The sequence below is a fragment of the Perissodus microlepis genome, chromosome 13 (genome assembly GCF_051167445.1).
Source record: "Perissodus microlepis isolate ML-2025 ecotype Zambia chromosome 13, ASM5116744v1, whole genome shotgun sequence".
In the NCBI taxonomy this organism is placed as follows: Eukaryota; Metazoa; Chordata; class Actinopteri; order Cichliformes; family Cichlidae; genus Perissodus; species Perissodus microlepis.
The window spans coordinates 17,439,109-17,456,936 of record NC_140473.1 but is presented as its reverse complement, the minus strand read 5'-3'; the positions used below and the strand labels follow the sequence as shown (position 1 = coordinate 17,456,936).

Genomic DNA, 17,828 nt, shown 5'->3' with positions numbered 1-17,828 from the left:
TGACACTTTTCGACACTCTCTCTCTGATAGCACTTTGGCATGCAGGCAGAATCAAAGGGGGCATCTTTCACATGCAATTAGAGCGGAAAATAAAGACGATGAAGCGCGGTGTACAAAGGGAAGCTGGGGATCAGAAGGCTGTAATGAAAGGTGATTAGAAGTAGAGGCCCCAGCCAATAAGCTGCAAAGAGCTGGGGAAATAAACTCATCCTGTTAGGGATCTTTGTTGAGGACACTATTAGGCATTATCAAAGCTGATAATGACAGACAGCCACTGGCAGACAGAGATGACTATGCTAGACTATCCTAGATGATAACAAGTAATAAATCAAACCTCATTTTTGAGTGTGGAAGATGTGAACGTCATCTGCCTGAATGTATATGCGTAGTCCACTTGGTTAAAAAAAACTGGCTGATAATGAAATTTATGTCACTGGGACCCAAGCGTACCCTACAGTACTAGCAGATGCAGGAACTATCGAGTGCCCTTTATAAGATCTGAGTCTACATGAAAGGCAGGATAGAACCTGGACAGGTCTTTAGTGTGTCGCAGAGAAACAAACAAACCTGCATGCTCACATCCCACACCTCACAGTCGATTTAGTTTTTTCCTTAATCACCAGTTAACTTAATGTGCACGTCTTTGGATTCTGGGAGGAAACTGGAGCACCTGCATGGAGAGCGTGCAAACTTCATATAGAAAGGCCCCAGTTAACCAGCAGGTTTGAACCTGTTCTGATCAGTGCCTGTGCAATGCATGCTGGCCACCCTTTAATGGCTCACACTCTAATCCGTGCACAGGTTGGGCACAGAGCTGCAAACTCTGCAGGTCAGATTGATTGCACCAAAGGTGGGGGTGTGGGACATGTTCATGTGCACTACTGACCTTCTATGGCACAATGGCTTTTTTCGCATCACCAGTGGTGATCCTCGGCATAAACAATCAGTTTGACACAGAATTTGATGTTTTCTCTTTGTGCAATTTCGTGATCTATTGTAAAATCACAAATGTCTACATGCACGTAGTTCTTTTTGATCACACCTCATATTACACATTATATACAGTTGGTCCAAGCATGCCTGCCTGGATATAAATACAGTAAGAATACTACTGAAAACTCATTAAATACAGGCGACATCATTGAAAGACTTCTGGGTGTTTTACCGACATGTATTACAGGGATAACTGCTCTGACCTTATGTTTAATCACTTTTCTTTGGAGTTTTGTATGTATTTACCTTTCATCTGATTGAAGTCTGTTAAGGCAGAACATCATTAAAATGTGAGTGGAATCTGCTAGTTTCATCAGCGCCTTGAGGCACCGTAATGTTGTGATTTGGCGCTATATAAATAAAATTAAATTGAAATTGGACCTTGGTCAAAAGTGTATCATTTCACTTGTGACTGGATGGCATTTTCCCTTAGTTTTTCCATTGTTCCTATGTGTCCTCACAAGCAGTGGACCATCCTGCTGGGTACTGAGTGAGTGAGTGAATGAGTGATGGGCATTTGTTGCACTGCTCTCTGACTAAACTAAAGAAAAGGAGACTCATTCCTCTGCCTGCCATTGCCAGCTGTGAGTGGTTGTCAGGGTTGGGGCTGGTCCAGGGCCTGCTAATGGTGCTGTCTGTCTCAGTCAAGTACTTGAGCTCTTGAGTCCCTCAAGGCACACCAAGCTCTAAAGTTCGACTGGAATTAGGCACCAGGTGAATGCACAGAGGGGCGACTAGGCTGCCATGGTTGCAATCAGTGCAACATTACAAACACAGTTCATGTCTTGAGAGGCTCTTTTTGAAGATGTTTTCTTAACCACTTAAAGGTTGAATGTCGAGTTAATCTTTGTGCAAACCAGTGGATTTCTGAAAAAAATGGTTGGTAAACAAATTATACAACATGTATGTTTTATACCGGTTGATTATCATACCAAAAGGACCCCCACGTCCCCAAAACACAAAAGACAAAAAACATAAAAATAAAACAGAGACTGAGGAGGGGTCCCAGAGGCTTCCACAAACAAACAACACTAATTCAATGCTTCACTGACACAAAAGCACATTCAATCAAACGTCAAATAACATCCTTGTCAAGCATCTGGTAAATGGGTTATTTGGCACCTTAAACAACAAGTTGCAGTTCAGGCCCATTCAGTTTGTCAGCAGACACTACTGGCATGCTGTCTGGGGATGAGAAGCTTAGCAAAACAAAAAAAAGGAGGCGGCAGGGGAGCACTGGGGCAACCGGAGAGTTTAAGACCTGCAGTGTAGCTATTACAGGATGTCAGAAAATGTGCGTAATTGAAAATGATTAGAGCTCGCGTAAAAGCCGATCAAGTCAGGGTTTGGGGAGAAAGCGCAATTGTCCTGCATAATCCTGCCTCATTCTGTTCTTTCATCTGGATGAAGAGATCAAAAAAGAAAGGATTTGTAAGGGCCAGACCTCCCTTCGCTGCAGCCGCTGAGCTCAGCTCCTCTCTTTGCTTTGCTTCTTTTCAAATGCACTTCCTCTCTCGCACCCTCCGTGATGCGTGTTTCTTTTTGTTATCTGCGACATCCGTCATTTGTTCCAATGCACGCAGAAGTCAGCAAGCATTCATATGTATTTTAGCTGCAATATCTGCATGCTTTGCATTAAGTTGTGAATCGCAAAGAGGGGCCTGTGTGACAGCATGTTTAGAGATTGCACGGTGTTGCTCTTCATTATGAGACTTCAAAGGGACACACACAAACCCACACATAAACTATAAGCTGTACTTCCTTTATGCATCTTCCAGAAAAGGAAAAAAAAAAATTAAGAAAAAAAAACGAGGATAGAAAGCAGTCTGAAATGAAAGCTAGAGGGGCCTAGAGAGAGTCAAAGAGAGACACACATGGAGGAATCAGCTGTGTGCTGAATGGATCTGAGTTGGGGGAGAACGCTGCCCTTATGCCCTCTCTTTGAAGTGAGGCACAGGCCGTATGTACAGGCCCCAGAGAGGGGCACGTCTACATCCCGCCCATAGGCTGGCTGAAGGCGGCAGTCCATGCGGAGCGCGAGATACAGAGAAAAGAGTGAATCTTTCCAACTAGGCAGCTTCCTCTCTGCGCTTTGTCTTCACCTGCATCACAGTTATTTTGTCAAGAGAAAGCTTGGAGAATTGAGCTCTGCCATTCCTGATTTAATACCTGCATTATTTTAAGGTTATAAGATGCTATTTTAAAAGGTGTTTTATATGATTAAGACTGATGTATAAAAAGGCAGTAGTCTAACAAGTGATAGCATGCACGTGCAGCTCATTCAAATCCTCTATAATGGCCCTGAGTGTTTACCTTAAGATAAATTCTCCTAAACAGAAACATGAGTGATGGGCGTTTAGTTCTCATCTCAACAAATATGTTTAAACCAGCGAGTGAGGAGGGAGGGCGTCCATTTATGTTGAGTGCAGCACCGTTAACCGCTAGCTCGATTAGCAAGGAGGGAGGAAAAAACTTGGAGCAGATGATCTCCGTCACTGTAAAGTCACACTGTTGCTCTTAGCTGTCGAAGCTGCGCTCACAGGACCCTCGTTGTAAACACACGCACGCGCGCTTTGATGGGCTGTTCTCAGCTTGCGCACCCAACACTCGGCTCGCGGGATGGGTGGGATACGGAGAGACGGTGTGAGGTCTTGTCTGGTCCGAGCAACTCTTGCTCTGCTCTGGCCTCGGGGAATGTTTGGCGTGAGATAAGGCTGTGTTTGAAGAGGAGCTCCAGATGCTCGTATATTACAGGTTGTCTTGTCATGCCACAGATAAAGCCTCAGAGAAGCTCCTGTTGCCAAGCTGTACCACACACACAGACACACACTCACAGTGAAGATAAACGTTTACAGGAAGCATTCACCCTTCGACAGTGTCGTGCTGTGAACGTCAGGGCTGTCATAGCTCGACCATTTTTAGGCTGCGGCTCATGTCTGCAGCATCTACATTTTGACATTGGCTTACATCCTGTATATCCCTTTTTATAAACACATGATTATATTTCCCTAACTTTGAGATAGCGCTCTAGTTTTAAATATATAATTAGCCTTAACAAACATTGACTCCTAGTTACTCTCTAAAAGGACATGGGAAGGGGAAAGGGTTTATTCTGCTTTCTGAGATTTGATTTGGTCACTGTGCACTGCCAGTTGGCCGTCCAGTGTCTTTTCACACTTAATAAAACAAAAGTGCAGTCTTAATAATTTCAATTTCTAGTCTTAAAGTGATGTTACTATGCCTAGCCTTTATTTTAATAAACTTGGAAATAGCTTTTACTGTAGGTCAGATTTTAAGTCTTGGCTTCAGTGTACTCTCAGCATGTAACCTGTTGAAATATCTCCTTGGAAAGCAAAATTGCTTAATTAGTTTGGGGGTTCCGTTTGATTGACCGTGTTCTTTGCTGTAAGTCTTCTTACCTCATTAAGAAGGAGAAACGCTAAGGTGTCCCTGTTTTCCATCCGACCTTGAATGAGGTTATACCTCACTAATAGGACAGGAGATAGTGTGTTTGTATAATGCAGAGCCGGGTTTCCCTTTGTCATTTAGTCGTGTGTTTGCTAAAGTGGAATGGTATATTGCTCGACATAAAACGTGGCATGTCTTCATTTGTCAGGCTCATAGAGCTGTGAGACAAACGATGTTCAGAGTGTATTTCTGAGGGCCCTCTGAGACCACAGTTGAGCGGTTGCTCACTGGTGCGTTTCTCATGCTAATGTCATGGTCTCACAGTCTATCTGTCACCCCATTACGCTAACATCATTATGCACAGGGGCCTGTCTGTGTCGCTGAAAAGGACAGAATTATTCCTGTCTTATTTTGAAGCAAATTGTTTGGGGAACATTTCTCTCTCTCTCTCTCTCTCGCTCTGTCTCTCTCTCCTTTTTTTTCCAGCGGTAATGGCGGGCCAATCATTTTGCGAGGCTCCAGGTATGCAGATGAATGAGTAGCTATTTGAGCTGTTTGGTGAAAGGGAGTTTTTGTATTATTCATGAGAGGGGTGGTGTGTCTGAAGGAGAAAGTGTGTGTGTGTGTGTGTGTGTGTGTGTGTGTGTGTGTGTGTGTGTGTGTGTGTGTGTGTGTGTGTATTAGGGGCCAGTTGGGCTATCAGACACGCATGCATTCACTCTCAGGTACAGTGTACATGCATTGACTATCGCACTAACTCTAAGACAGCCATACCTCAAAATTGCAGATAAAAATTATGGAAGCTTGTTTCTGCCACTGGAAATAAAAAAACAAAAAATGTCATCTGTAACTCAAAATTTCAGGTTAGTATCTCAAAAATGTGACTTAGTGACTCAATATTTTCAAGTTACTTCCTTTTGGGTCAAAATTTACTTTACTCAACTTTTTAAGATAACTCAAAAATTTCAACTTGGCTCTGCCTGGCAGAAACAAGCTTCCATGTGAACTATATGCTTGTCTTCTAGTAGGGATGCCATGTATTCTGAATGTTTGTTGGCTTTCTTGAATACTCAGTTTGAGGCTACTATTAAATATTAATTAAATTTTTTTTATTATTATTATTTTTTACCAGCTGTCAATGCACAACCTCTGCTCTAAGCAGCTTGATTTTTATAAATTAGGTGGATCTGCTATGGCCTTCTCTCCCTCATCCCCCTTACTCATTTCCTCTAACCCAGTGTAGGTTCAGTCTAAGCTCTCAGTCTTAATACTTTGGTTCTGGGAAAGAACACAAATTCCATGAGTGTGTCAGCAGGTTTGCAGGTCTCTTGCATGTGTGCCGCCTCTCTTTGTGGGAGCGATGCATACACCCACCTGCTAATTGAAAAGCTTCAATCAGCTCGGCTAACTGAGGAGACAACCCTGGGTTCCTGTAATTGCTCTGGTGACAGTGCTTCACCAAGAAAAAAAAAAAAAAGAAAAGCCTTTCTGTGTCTCTGTGTCATCATTTGCACAGCGTTATGAATAGGTTAATAAAATGAAATACTTTAATTATAGCTTACTTGCCATATTGTTAATGGTGCCAGTGTGGCTCAATTGAATAATACAGTTTCTACTATTAATTATCTGAAAGTGAACTTGTTAAAATGATATTTTACAGCCCCTTGATAAAATTATCGCTAGAGGCAATGTAATGATAGACAGACAAAGGCCATGCACGAATTATCATAAACTATTAGCTTGTTTCCAAAGGGTTTTATGTTAATCTTTTAGTGCTTAAGTACCCTGCAATTAACATATCAGGAGGAGCTGCCTTCCAGCTAGGCTTGCAAATTGAAGTGCTCAGATAAAAAAGCTATTGAGATGAAACCCTGAAAGAGAAGAGGAGCTATCGCACTGAAGTGTGCTGGAATTTTTACTCGTGCGCTTGTGTGTCTGTGCGCACATTTGTGAGAGAGGGAGAGAGCGATAGAGAGACCAAGAGCACCGAGACAAAGAATGAGTGAAAAAGAGAGCAAGATGCCGTGAGAGTGTCTGTGATCAAGGATGTATAACAATTCCATTATCTCTCGGGTGATGACATGAGATGTCTCTTTCAGGCCTCTCTCCCTTTGTCTAATGCTGCACAGTGTGTGAGGTATAGCTGGAATGAAATGGCTCTCATTGGCTACGATGGCGGCATCTGATGGAATGTGTTTACACATCAGGCTAGTGGCTTGATATGTAAATGCAGCTCGCTGAAAAGGCTACAGGGAGATATGGTTCATTGTTGGGTCCTCGCAGCCTGCTTTTCCTTTTATGCTAAGCACAATTGTATCCACTGAGCGAGCATCTTGTAAAACACCCGTTGCCTTTGGTGAGTTAAACCCACAGAGGAGACCCATGCTTTGGAAGATATGCATGTTTTATAGGGTAATTGGCAGCGTTGCTTTGCTCTGCGTTCTTTGTAGTTGACACATGGCACCATTTACGTTTATTACAATTAAAAGAAAACGCCCATAAAGCATGTGTTGACAAAAGAAGAGGGTAATTATTCCTCCGAGTATTATCTTCAGATTATTTCTTCCAGGAAAATGTATTATATATTTTATACTGATACTGATTCTTTTCTTCTTCTTGTTATTTTATGTTATCGGGCTTGTAGTTGTGTTTGGAAAAGACTTGTGTTTGTCATCCACACTGTAGGAATTAATTCACAGTGTGTGCAAACAGTGAGTTGTTGGACTTTTTATCCTAATAGACATTCTAATAGACATCGGTCCTGACTCTGTGAAACCATATTGCCCATAGAGTGTTGTGATATTTTCCTCCATCACCCAAAGATGGATGACTCCACTGAGGCCCTAATCTCATGTTAAAGATTTGTTGGCCTCTAGGAGTCAGGCCTAGCATTGAGGTGCCTCACCTGATTTATATTCGCTGGCACTGGAAGGAGAGCCAAGTGCACTATCTGCAAAGCAGATGCTGCGGCAGTACCCTGGTATTAGGACTTATATTTCACCTGAAATAAAACCTCTGAGCAAGGTTGTGTCCTCGAACCGCTTCTTCTTTCTCTTTTTTTTTCCATCTTTTATTGGCTCTCGTCTTCTTCTTCTAACATTTACTTTTAGTAATCTTTCATGTATACGATAACCTGACCAAAAAACCATTATGTCTGCAGTGGTTAATAGCAGAGAAAAAAGCATTTTGCAACAACCTTTAAATTTTTTCTCCTGTGGCTGGATATGAAATCAGGAAGCTGAGGCAAAAATAAGGCCCATCGCCAGCCAAAATGCGGATGAGCGTCGCCTTTAAAACCAAATTCTTGTCTGTCAGCTCCTGTAGTTTATGGGGCAGAGATTACAAAGCTACCGATACAATAAATTAAACTGATGGACAGAATTATGCCCAGTGCTTCCTGCTCTCCCCAATGACGCACACTAACTTAGCGCTGCCTGACAATGAGTATGATTTAACACCCGAGCAAGAGCGGAGAGAGGAGAAACATTCACAGGCAGAGGCACCTAGGCCTCTCACTTTGGCCCACAGCCTAGTGAATAAAACCCTGCTTTAATTCACCCACAAACGTGTCGCCATTAAAAGCCTAAGAATAGGGATTGCAGATCATAAATACTCTCTGATTTATTAGCTGACAACAAAGAACATAAGCCCAGCCAAGGAGAGGGAGATTGTTTGACAGAGTCTTGTCAAGGGGAGAAAAAGAGAGGAAAAACACACTCGTTCTCTCATTCTCACTCGCAGACACTCTTAGCTAAATCTGACCAAGGATGTAGCCCAGCCCTATCTCCTGCAGCAGTGCAGGAGCAGATGTGTCTGCTCTCTTCTCAATGTGTGACAGACAGAAAAGATAAACAGAGAGAAAGGCTGAGAGGGAGGAAGAGACGGAGGGAGGGAGGTAAAGAGAGCAGGAGCTGGCACGGCACTGGCTAATTTATCTAGCTGAGAGACAGATTAAAGAGAGAGGAGAGTGAAACAAAGTTCCACTGGCTTAATCAGCGGACAGCCTGCTAGCAGAAGACATGATAAATCAGAGCAGGCTCGGTCCTGGAGAAAGCCTTTGCTCTGGGAGGGAATGGGAGACATCCTCAGCCAAACAGCAGTATCTTTTACATGGGCTGTTGTGAATAGCGGCTCGTGAACCTGCGATGGTGTATACGTGCAATCGATACTCGTTGCTATTGTTTGAACAAACATTGTTGTACAGTAGTTGTCGGCTGTTACATCGCTCCAGCGCTGTTATTTTTAGGCGCGGGCGAACAATCCTGCTCGCTGGTGTTGTGTAAACAGGACAAAAGGACATGAAGGGCCTTATGTTTCCCCCTCAGTTTTTCTGTGAAGCAGTGTCTTTCTTTAGCTTTGTGTCTGACAGGGGACTAACCTAAGGGCCTAACCCAGGAAGAGGAAAAGGGGCTTAGATATCCCTGTGTCATTAGTTCACTACGGGGTCACAGCTGGGCCACTCAGAGCATGATTACACCCTTGATTTATCTGCTTTGGAGCCCTAGCACAGATAAATCTCCGAGCTCATCCCCGCCGTGGGATCCTCACTGTCTGATAAACGGCCCAAGCTGAATAAACAACCGCCAACCCCCCCTCGCACCCTCAACAAACTCCCAAGCCCTCATACATTATGAATAATTCATTCAGGTTGCGAGCTCTGTTAAATGTGTATATTTTCTATGTTAAATGGCAAAGGTGCATCCACGATCTCTATCCAATCCTCGGTGCACATCTTTGATGAAATAGTGAAGAGCCAGAGATTGACCGACATTTTGTTTTGTAGTTGTAAAAAAAGAAAAAAAATCCTCACCCACCTCCAGCTGTCGTCCTCGAGCGTTTTCACGTAAATTTGCCTTATGCAAATATGTCCCTACCACGGTTCCTGTGTAGATATTGGCCTGTCTGCCACTTTATCACAAAGTTTAGAGTCATTCATTACAGTGACCCCTGCAATAAATTTGCTTAGCGGAAAATTGCCCTCGTTCTCCTGTTTGGTGTGTAGATGTGATCACGAGTGCATTTTAACTTAATTAATTGGCCGTTTCTGTTGACAAGAAATTTATGCAGTAATAATTTGCTCGAAATAGATGCAGAGCGCAGGAAATGAGATATCCATCAGGGCGCTTGTGTTCCGCCAGCTGCACCGCGGCTAATATGAAAGTATTTCAGGCTGCTCAGACCCTGCTGTTTGCGCAGTCAAGATTATATATACCCACGATCCATTGCCTGCCTCAGAGGCGCTCATGGAGGTCTATGATAACAAAGACTATGTGATTTATGGCCTGCTGTGAAAGCAGAACTTGATGAGATTAAACAATTTCATAGCACGAGTGTTTCTCAGAGGGCCTTCTGATTTGTGGCAGCAACACCGACAGTAAATCAGGTTTATATATCTGAAAGCATGCTCAGCAAAGGAGTGCAATTACTATTTCAGACAGCTACTTTTTATTTAATTTTTATCCCTGGTTTGTCTCTTTTATTCCTGGCCTGTCACATAGCCACTCACCTTCATAAGTCCTTTTGAAGGAAGGGCTGAAAAAGATTGGGAGGGTGGGAAAGTCAAGGAGGGTTGGAGAGGACGGTGCAGTGGCATGTGCCCTCTGCTATCTCTCCTCGGCAGCTTTTACAGCAACAACAACAACAACCAGGGGAGGACAACAGGCACCAGAAGAAAGACACGGGCACAGAACAGGGGAAAGCACTCCATTTTTAATGCTTTGTTTGCATGCTGCTCTGTCCCAGTCTGGGTAAATGGAGTAAGCAGAGTGTAATTAGAGAGCTCGGCTCCGCTCCTTTGCCATAAAGACGACATGCTGTAATGATACAGCTTACAGGCCCGCAGAGGGTTCTGTCTTGCGACGGAGCATCTCGGTCGTTTGCTCTTGACTTACGATAGGTGTGGAGGATGACAGCGTTATCGTTGCGACGTAGCGATTCCGAGATGCGGATGTGGGGGAACTTCCTGTGAAAGGTTGTCAGAGATTGGAGGCAAGCGAGAGATGGATACAGAGTGTTTTAATCATCTGTTTTTACAGGATGTGTCTAATATTTTCAAATTAAAATAAAGGCCAGCCTAATTATGTGGTGGTCTGATTTGTCACAATCACAGGCAAAATTGTGTTTGTGTGCTGAAAAACAAATCACAAAACCACGACGACAATAAGGCACCGTTTTTTTTGTTTAATTAATAAAAGAAGTCGTGCTACTGAATGTTTTGCTTGGAGTTCAGGTCAGATTTCTTTAATTTAGACGCCAGAGCTTGAACTGTATTTACATCACACAACTCAAAATCTGTATTAATCAAGTAATCAGTTTTGAGTTTTGGCCTGAATGTAAGTGAACACTGAAATAGATGTGCATTAGTGTTTCGTGCATTAAAAAAATATTTTGTGTGTGTGCGTGTGTGTGTGTTTGAGGTTTTTAATGTGAGTTCCTGCACACATGCAAATGTGTGTGTTTTGAAGTTGCGGTTAAATGTTCAACGGGTGTTTGTGTGTCTGTGTCCTTGGGTGAAGATGTGAGTTGTGCATCTGTCTGCATCATCCCGTATCTTCCCAGAAAACATCAAGAGATCTCATTATTTTGACACATCTCAGGTTTTTTTTTTCCTCTTTTTTCTCTCCGTGTGCCTTGAGTCAAAATTAGTTTTCGTTCCCTCTGTGATCTTACTGACTGAAGCCGGCTCAAAGTAAAGAAAATCGCAGTCTTCGTAGCAGGGCTGAGTCAAACACACACTTCACACAGCCACAGTCTGAGTTAAGCATTGCTAAGTAACCTTCACATTTCACTCGTGTGAAGAGCTAATTTCCTTTAAGTTCACATGTCACTTTTTGTAGCTCTTTTTGTGGGTCCTCTTCAAATGTCTCTCGGCATCTAATTGCATAGGAAACATTCTAGACAAGCCGGTGTGACAGGCCCGCTCCCAGAGTCTTCAATTATTAAACATCCTACACTCTAGAAAACAGCCTTGACGTTAGATACAGCCCCTAATCGGAACAGAAAGCCTCATGATATGTCACACTCCTGAGTTGCTGTGGTTTTGTGCGTGTGTGTGTGTTTGTGTGGTTTGCCTTAAAACAAGGAAAGATGAAAATATTTCTTTTCACACCAGTTAAATAAGGTAAAACTATGACAAAAATAATTTTTGTCACAGGTAGATCAGAAAGCTCACACCTTACTTTTTTTCCTCTTGTTTAGTGATAAAAGAAATGGCGCCTGTGGAAATGTGAGAGACAACTGGTTAGGTTTTGCTTAAAAGTTTGACCAAGGTAACAAATTACAGTTTCGACTAATACTTGAAAGATTTCATGATGCTTTTTTTGCGTGTGTGTCTGTCTGTCTTTGCAACTTTGTAGCATTAGCATCTGCGCCTGTGGAAAGGTCAAACTAAACCAAAATAAAAAATAGCTTTAAGCCAATTGTGCTGCATACCTGCAATGAAGACTTTCTCCTTTAAATCACCTGTACTTATCCAGCAAGACGCTCGCCCAAAAGGTCGACGACTCTTTAAATTTCAACCTAAAAACAAACACAGCCTTATTACCATCTGTGAGTCATCGCTGTGGGTGATTAACGTTCAGCGGCACTCAACCTTTGCCTGTCTCACGCTTAGCCGTACACAGAACTGCAGGTTTTACTGTTGCCGGTTCACTCCGTGTGTCTCGTGCCCCGAGCGAAACATCAGTTCCTCTTGTGATCAGTGATCATATGATACGTTTACTCAGAACAAGTTCATTGGAGTAGAACTGGCTAATCATTAAACGCACGCTCAGTAGTCTTCCTGCTGGGGAAAACACTGCTGTTCTGCTCACAAGTGCAGGCACCGTTACATCAAATTTTCTTCCCCCTGCCATCACCCAAGAAAACTGAATTCATTCTTTTCATGCACACTCATTTTATTTTTTCTTTTCACTACGCACGCTCAGAATCGCTGAGGTCTCGTGTAACATGACATGAAAACATCTTAATTAATACACTTCTATTGCAGTCTTCGCCATATTTTGATGCCAAAGTACCCATTTTAATTATTTGACCTCATGCAAACTGCTGCTCTGGCATCCAAAATAATATCTTGTGCACCAGTGTGATATTCCATTAGATTAGACTTTTCTTTGAGAGCGTACAAATGCCTCTGCTCGATCTCTGGTAGCGAATTAGAGCATTTTCCATTTCATCAGTGCCATTACATGCTGAGAGATGCTCCGAGCCGTTGCTGCTTATTCATTTTTCATTGTTTATTTCTAAAAGTGTTGCATTGTTTGTAACCTCCCCTCTCAAAAAAAAAAAAACTTTAGAAGTGCGAAACACGAATCATAAAAAATTCCATCTAGTGAAGAAATAAACGTGTCATGCCAGCATTAAATGTTGACTCAAATAAGTTCACAAGTTGTGTCTCCTCTGATCTCCAACATGATCAGAAAGCTGCACCAGTTTATAGAGACAAGATGTGAAAAAAGTTCCATGCACAGACACAAAAGAAATATTTTGATATAGACCCAAAGAGAAAACATATCAAAAGACATTTTTATACATGTCTTTTGCAAGCACAAAAAGCAGAAATGGTGTCAAGAGAAAACAAAACAGAAGGCTTGTTTCTTCCAACAATTGCTTTAAGCTACAAAAATCTCCTTGAGTCCCTAGCCTCCCCTCAATGTCAGCCCCCTCCCCTCCCCTCGCCCTCCCTTCCCCTCTCTCCTCTTCATTTCTCTCTTTTCCCCTTTTCCCTCTGTAAGGCAGGACAGGGCCCTCTTTGCACCCTGATAGGTTGCGGGCTGATGCTTAGCAACAACATTCCTGTGCCCTAAGTAGCAGTAAGCCTCTGGCTGAACTCTTTGATGTGGCTGTCAGGCCACATTTATTTCCTTTTAGCACTTTGTCTACTTGTCCAGATGTATAAGGAGATAAAAAGGGCTGGTGTTTACACTGGTCTCCCTCTGTAGCGCGGCTGTAATTAGATTGTATTGCTGGTCAGTCTTAAGGAGGGAGGTGAGGTGAGGCGAGGCAGGAACCAGCTGTGTCAGGATGAGCTGGTCAAAGGGAGACTTCAGAGACAGATCGCCAGAAAGGAAAACAGTGTGTAAGACATGGTGCAACACGGTTGCTTTATGTGCTCACCGCGATGGCCGGCGTCAGATTTGAGAGAAGTCTTCTAGATGAACTAATATCTTCATAATGTACTGTAACGTAACGCCCATCAAGATCTCTAATCCGCGGCCAAGCTTGCGAAACTTTGTAAACTTTGTGGCAGTTGCATGTGAAAAACAACTAGATTTGCGTCAGGCTTCCCTGACTCACTTTTTCAGTGTCTTACATTTTGAAGATCCCCACCGTGGAGGTGGTTATGTGCTCCATGTGGCTCTCTTTGTGACTTGCTTTTCTTCTTTTTCCATCCCTCCCCTGTCTTCATCTTCCTCCTCCCCTCTCTCTCATGATGATATGTTGGAAGTAATAATCACTATTGCCTCTGGGTTTATCAGCATTTATTCACATAACAACACTGAAAAGGAGAAGACAGACAGCACTGGTGTGATGTATTATCTAGTATGGGAATCATCTTTCATAATGACATCCAACGGAGCTTCCTCTCTCTACCTATTCCACTCTCCCGCTCGCACACATACCTCTACACACACTTTCTTCATTTCTCTCTCCCTCTTTGCACTCCCCTCTGTCCACCCTTTATTATCACAGAATCCGTGGTGCTCCCAAGCCTGTAAATTTGTGCCACATTATCATAAGCTGTGGTGATAACTCACATTGCACAGAGACAATAATGATGTGAACACTCAGCATATGCCCCGGGCCCAGCAAATTAAAACAATGCTCAGCTTGATGAGCAGACTAATCTGGACAGCAGAGAGAGGAGAGAGAAGAAGGGCGTCCAGGAGCATCTTACATAGACAACACAGCAGCACCTCCCTCTGTTCAGTGTAGGTACAGCTGGAGAAATCAAGCCAAAGAGCCAGAGGGAGTGAAAGAAATGATACAGGAAAGAGGGAACAGTGGGAGATGGAGTGTAAATGAAGTCCTTGTTTTGAAAATGTGAAAAGGACACGATGGGACAGGTCGCATGTTTAGTACATAGGAGGTTTCTGGTTTGACAGAAAGTTTGCAAACCCTTTGTAATATAAAGGTTTCCTGTATTAATTAATCAGAAAATGGTGCCTACATCATTGTCTACATCGCAGTCATAATTTCAAACTTAAATGACATTTGGATTTTTTAAATTTTGATTCGTACATCTTGACCACTCACAGCGCAGGCATGAAAAATTAGAAATTAGAAACTTGTAGAACCTTCACCTGAGTCCGACCTCTTCTAAGCTCCCTGGACTGCTGCCCTGTGTTTTCTGTATTGTTCTCTCAGTAGCTGCAGAACAGCGACGCTCACTTCACCAGACTTCACATTTGAATGCTTTGGTGGTAATGTGCGACACCCCCTTTCCTCTAAACATATCATTTTGTGTCTCAACAGTCCACTTTACATTGACCCTGAAGTGTTTTTGCTTCATTTGTGAAACACACAGTGTTGAGCTTTGTTTTGTTTATATATGTGTCTGCAAAATGGTAGGTTGCTTAATAGCTTCCGTCAATAGCCACCTGTCTTTCTCAGTGCTTATCTTAGAAATTTAACAAATTGTAGAGATACGTCCTGGTGGTCCTTTTTCACCTTTTCCAGGATTGCATATCGTGCTCTTGGTCTGAACACTGCAGGACACATACTTGCATAGAGAGTAAGCAACAATCCTGAATAATCTCCAATCGTAGCCAGCTTGTTTATTGTTTCTTGATGAGCAGCCCTTTCCAGCTTTGTGCATCAATAAAATGCTTTAAATGTGTTTTTCTTGAGGTATGAGTCACGTCAGTCTTTTTAGGAGGAGCAGACTTTGTCAGTACAGACATTGTGTGACCTTATAACAAACAGCTCCTTACAGTAATTGAGCACCAAACTCTGAGCAGCATTGGAATAGGGGTTCACTTAGTTTCTCCAACCTACTTTCTAAATATGTTTAATAAAGGCACCAAAAGTTTTCTATTATTAGTTTAATCAGAGTTTCTTTGTTTTTGGATTTTCATTGTAATGGACCATGCTTTATGAGTAGCCAGTTTAGAAATACTGGTGGAAAAAAACCGCTTGTTAAAAGTGTTAAAACATAAAGCTATTAATCCTCTAGTAGCAAGTACAGAAAAATCGTCCTCCATTTGTTTCACATGCATGCTTGAGTGCAAATGTCAAGGGCTAATGATGAAGATCTGAGGGTTTAAAGGGGAAGATCGAGACAAGTGGAAGTTGGAGTTACAACAGCCACCTATGGGTCAGCTGTGTGATCAGCAGGCATTAGAGCGAGGAGGTAAAGTAGTGGTGTCATATCACTGGGGTGGAGTTGGTTTCAGCACTGAAAACAAGGTGACTAATGTCCCATAGGACCACAGCCAGAGTGCTAAGCTCCATCTAGTATTCACCACACCTAAGTAGTGCTCCCTTGTTCTCATCCAGCACCCCCTATATCATCTGCGGGTGGTGCTGTTAATAATGTGGCAACCCGGAAGATTAATTGTGGCCGAGCATCAGGATTAGGAGGGGATTTTTGTGGGCCAAGCAGGCCTAAAGGGGCCCAGGCTTGTGATCTTTCATGCAGACCAGGAAATGAGGCAAGCAGGGGGCGCAACTCTATGGTGGCCCAGACATGCATAAAGGTAGATCAGACAGCTCACAATTCCCGTCTTAATGCCTGAGTCGCTTGTTTCTTTTCCTATGAAGTGACATAGACGAACACTGAGTGTGTTTGTACTGATCGGTAATATGAGTTGCAAACCAAAATGGCAAAATTCAAAGATAGGAAAACGCTAAATAAACCTTGATACATGTCTCAAAAATGAGATTGGTGGTGATCATTTTGCTGTAGGATCTTTAGTCTCAGTCCAATATTTGTTTTGCTAGCGCAATGCTATAAATACCCAACTATTTTCCTTACATGTCAGGTGACAGTAGTTACTGAGTACAATGTGTTCATATTTTTAGTTCTTTTACTTCATAAATATACATCGCAGAAGCAGGGGAGTGATCTGTGACATTTCTTAGAAGGTTTTAGCAGCAGGTCTGCTGTCAAAACTATATTCTTCTTTTAAGCAGCATTTTTTTTTTTCAAAAGCTGACTCTCCAGCATACATGTAGCAAGGCCTTTAAAATAGAAGCATTTTGTCTTCTTTTTTTTTTTCCTTGGTATAATATGAGACACATGCTGGCCAGACCTTAATGCCTTTCAGAGATGCTATCTGAAAGCACATTATGTGATCGTTTTCAGTTCACATTGCTCTCTTTGCCGATGAAGAATATGGTTCCATTTAACAGTGCAGACCATTCCATTTCTCAAGGTTATGCATGGGCATGTAGAGGAACAACAATAAAAGTGGGAAAAATGCAGCTCCAAACCATCTCTAATATGTATTTGTCAGTTGAGTCTCTTGCTATGATTAAAGGCCTAGTGAATTCCTTCCTGCAAGAAAGGAAAGTATTTCTGCAAAGGCATCAGATATCGCTGTGTCATGATAAACTGCCTGCTCCGCTAGCTAAAAGGCTAAGGTGGAAAAAAAGAGAATGTTTTGGACCTTGAAAGTGCACCAAAAGAATAACAGCACACAAACTGTTGACCCGTGTGGGAATACCGTCTCATGACATAGAGGCCACTGTTTTCTCTTTGTGCCAAACCCGCATTCATCACACGCGTTTAGCCTGAACCTCTGACTGTGCTCACAGTCAGAGGTTCAGTCCAGTTTTGCAGCTACGAATGTATGAAAAAATCACATTTCAGTTGTAGGACAATAAATAAGATAAAGAAGTTAAACAAAGAGAAGTATGTATCATGTAATTTGCATTCACACTTTCTAGTGTCAAAAGGTTATTTCGTGCAATTTTATAATTACCCTCATGTTACTGTTGTACTTCGCATGTTCGGAGGTCATATCTGGGTGAATGTTAAAACCTCCCTATTAGGTTATGCTATAAATCAGGTGTCACCAGGTCATCTCATAGACTTCATTAGAAAAGTTGTTTTGGTCTCTGGTTTGAAGATTATATTTATGAAGCCTAATGTGTTTGTTGCATTTAAACGTGTCACATCAACAAATTGTGATTTTACAAAGATTGAATTGCTTTCTGTACAGGTGTATCAGTACAGGTGTAAGACAGACACAGAGATCTGTTAGCATAATATACCACATAGCAATCTATTTGATTTGTCAGATAATTCCATTATAAATGAGTCGACTCCATGAACAGGGTTTAAAGGTCCAGTTTGGGGATTCAAATTAGCAGCAATCTCACCCAGAGGTCAGCTAGCAGCTATAGAGAAATGACTGACACTCAAAGCAAGCCCTTAATCTTAGTATAATATAAACGGATAAGTTAAATTAGGAAAACACCACTGA

General features: G+C 42.3%; 1 protein-coding gene across 1 annotated transcript in view; it reads left to right on the top strand.

Annotated features, from left to right (window-relative positions):
- The window catches only part of lrmda (leucine rich melanocyte differentiation associated), a 205,809-nt gene that overhangs the window by 157,542 nt on the left and 30,439 nt on the right, over positions 1-17,828 (top strand). The gene's annotated exons all lie outside the window — the stretch shown is intronic.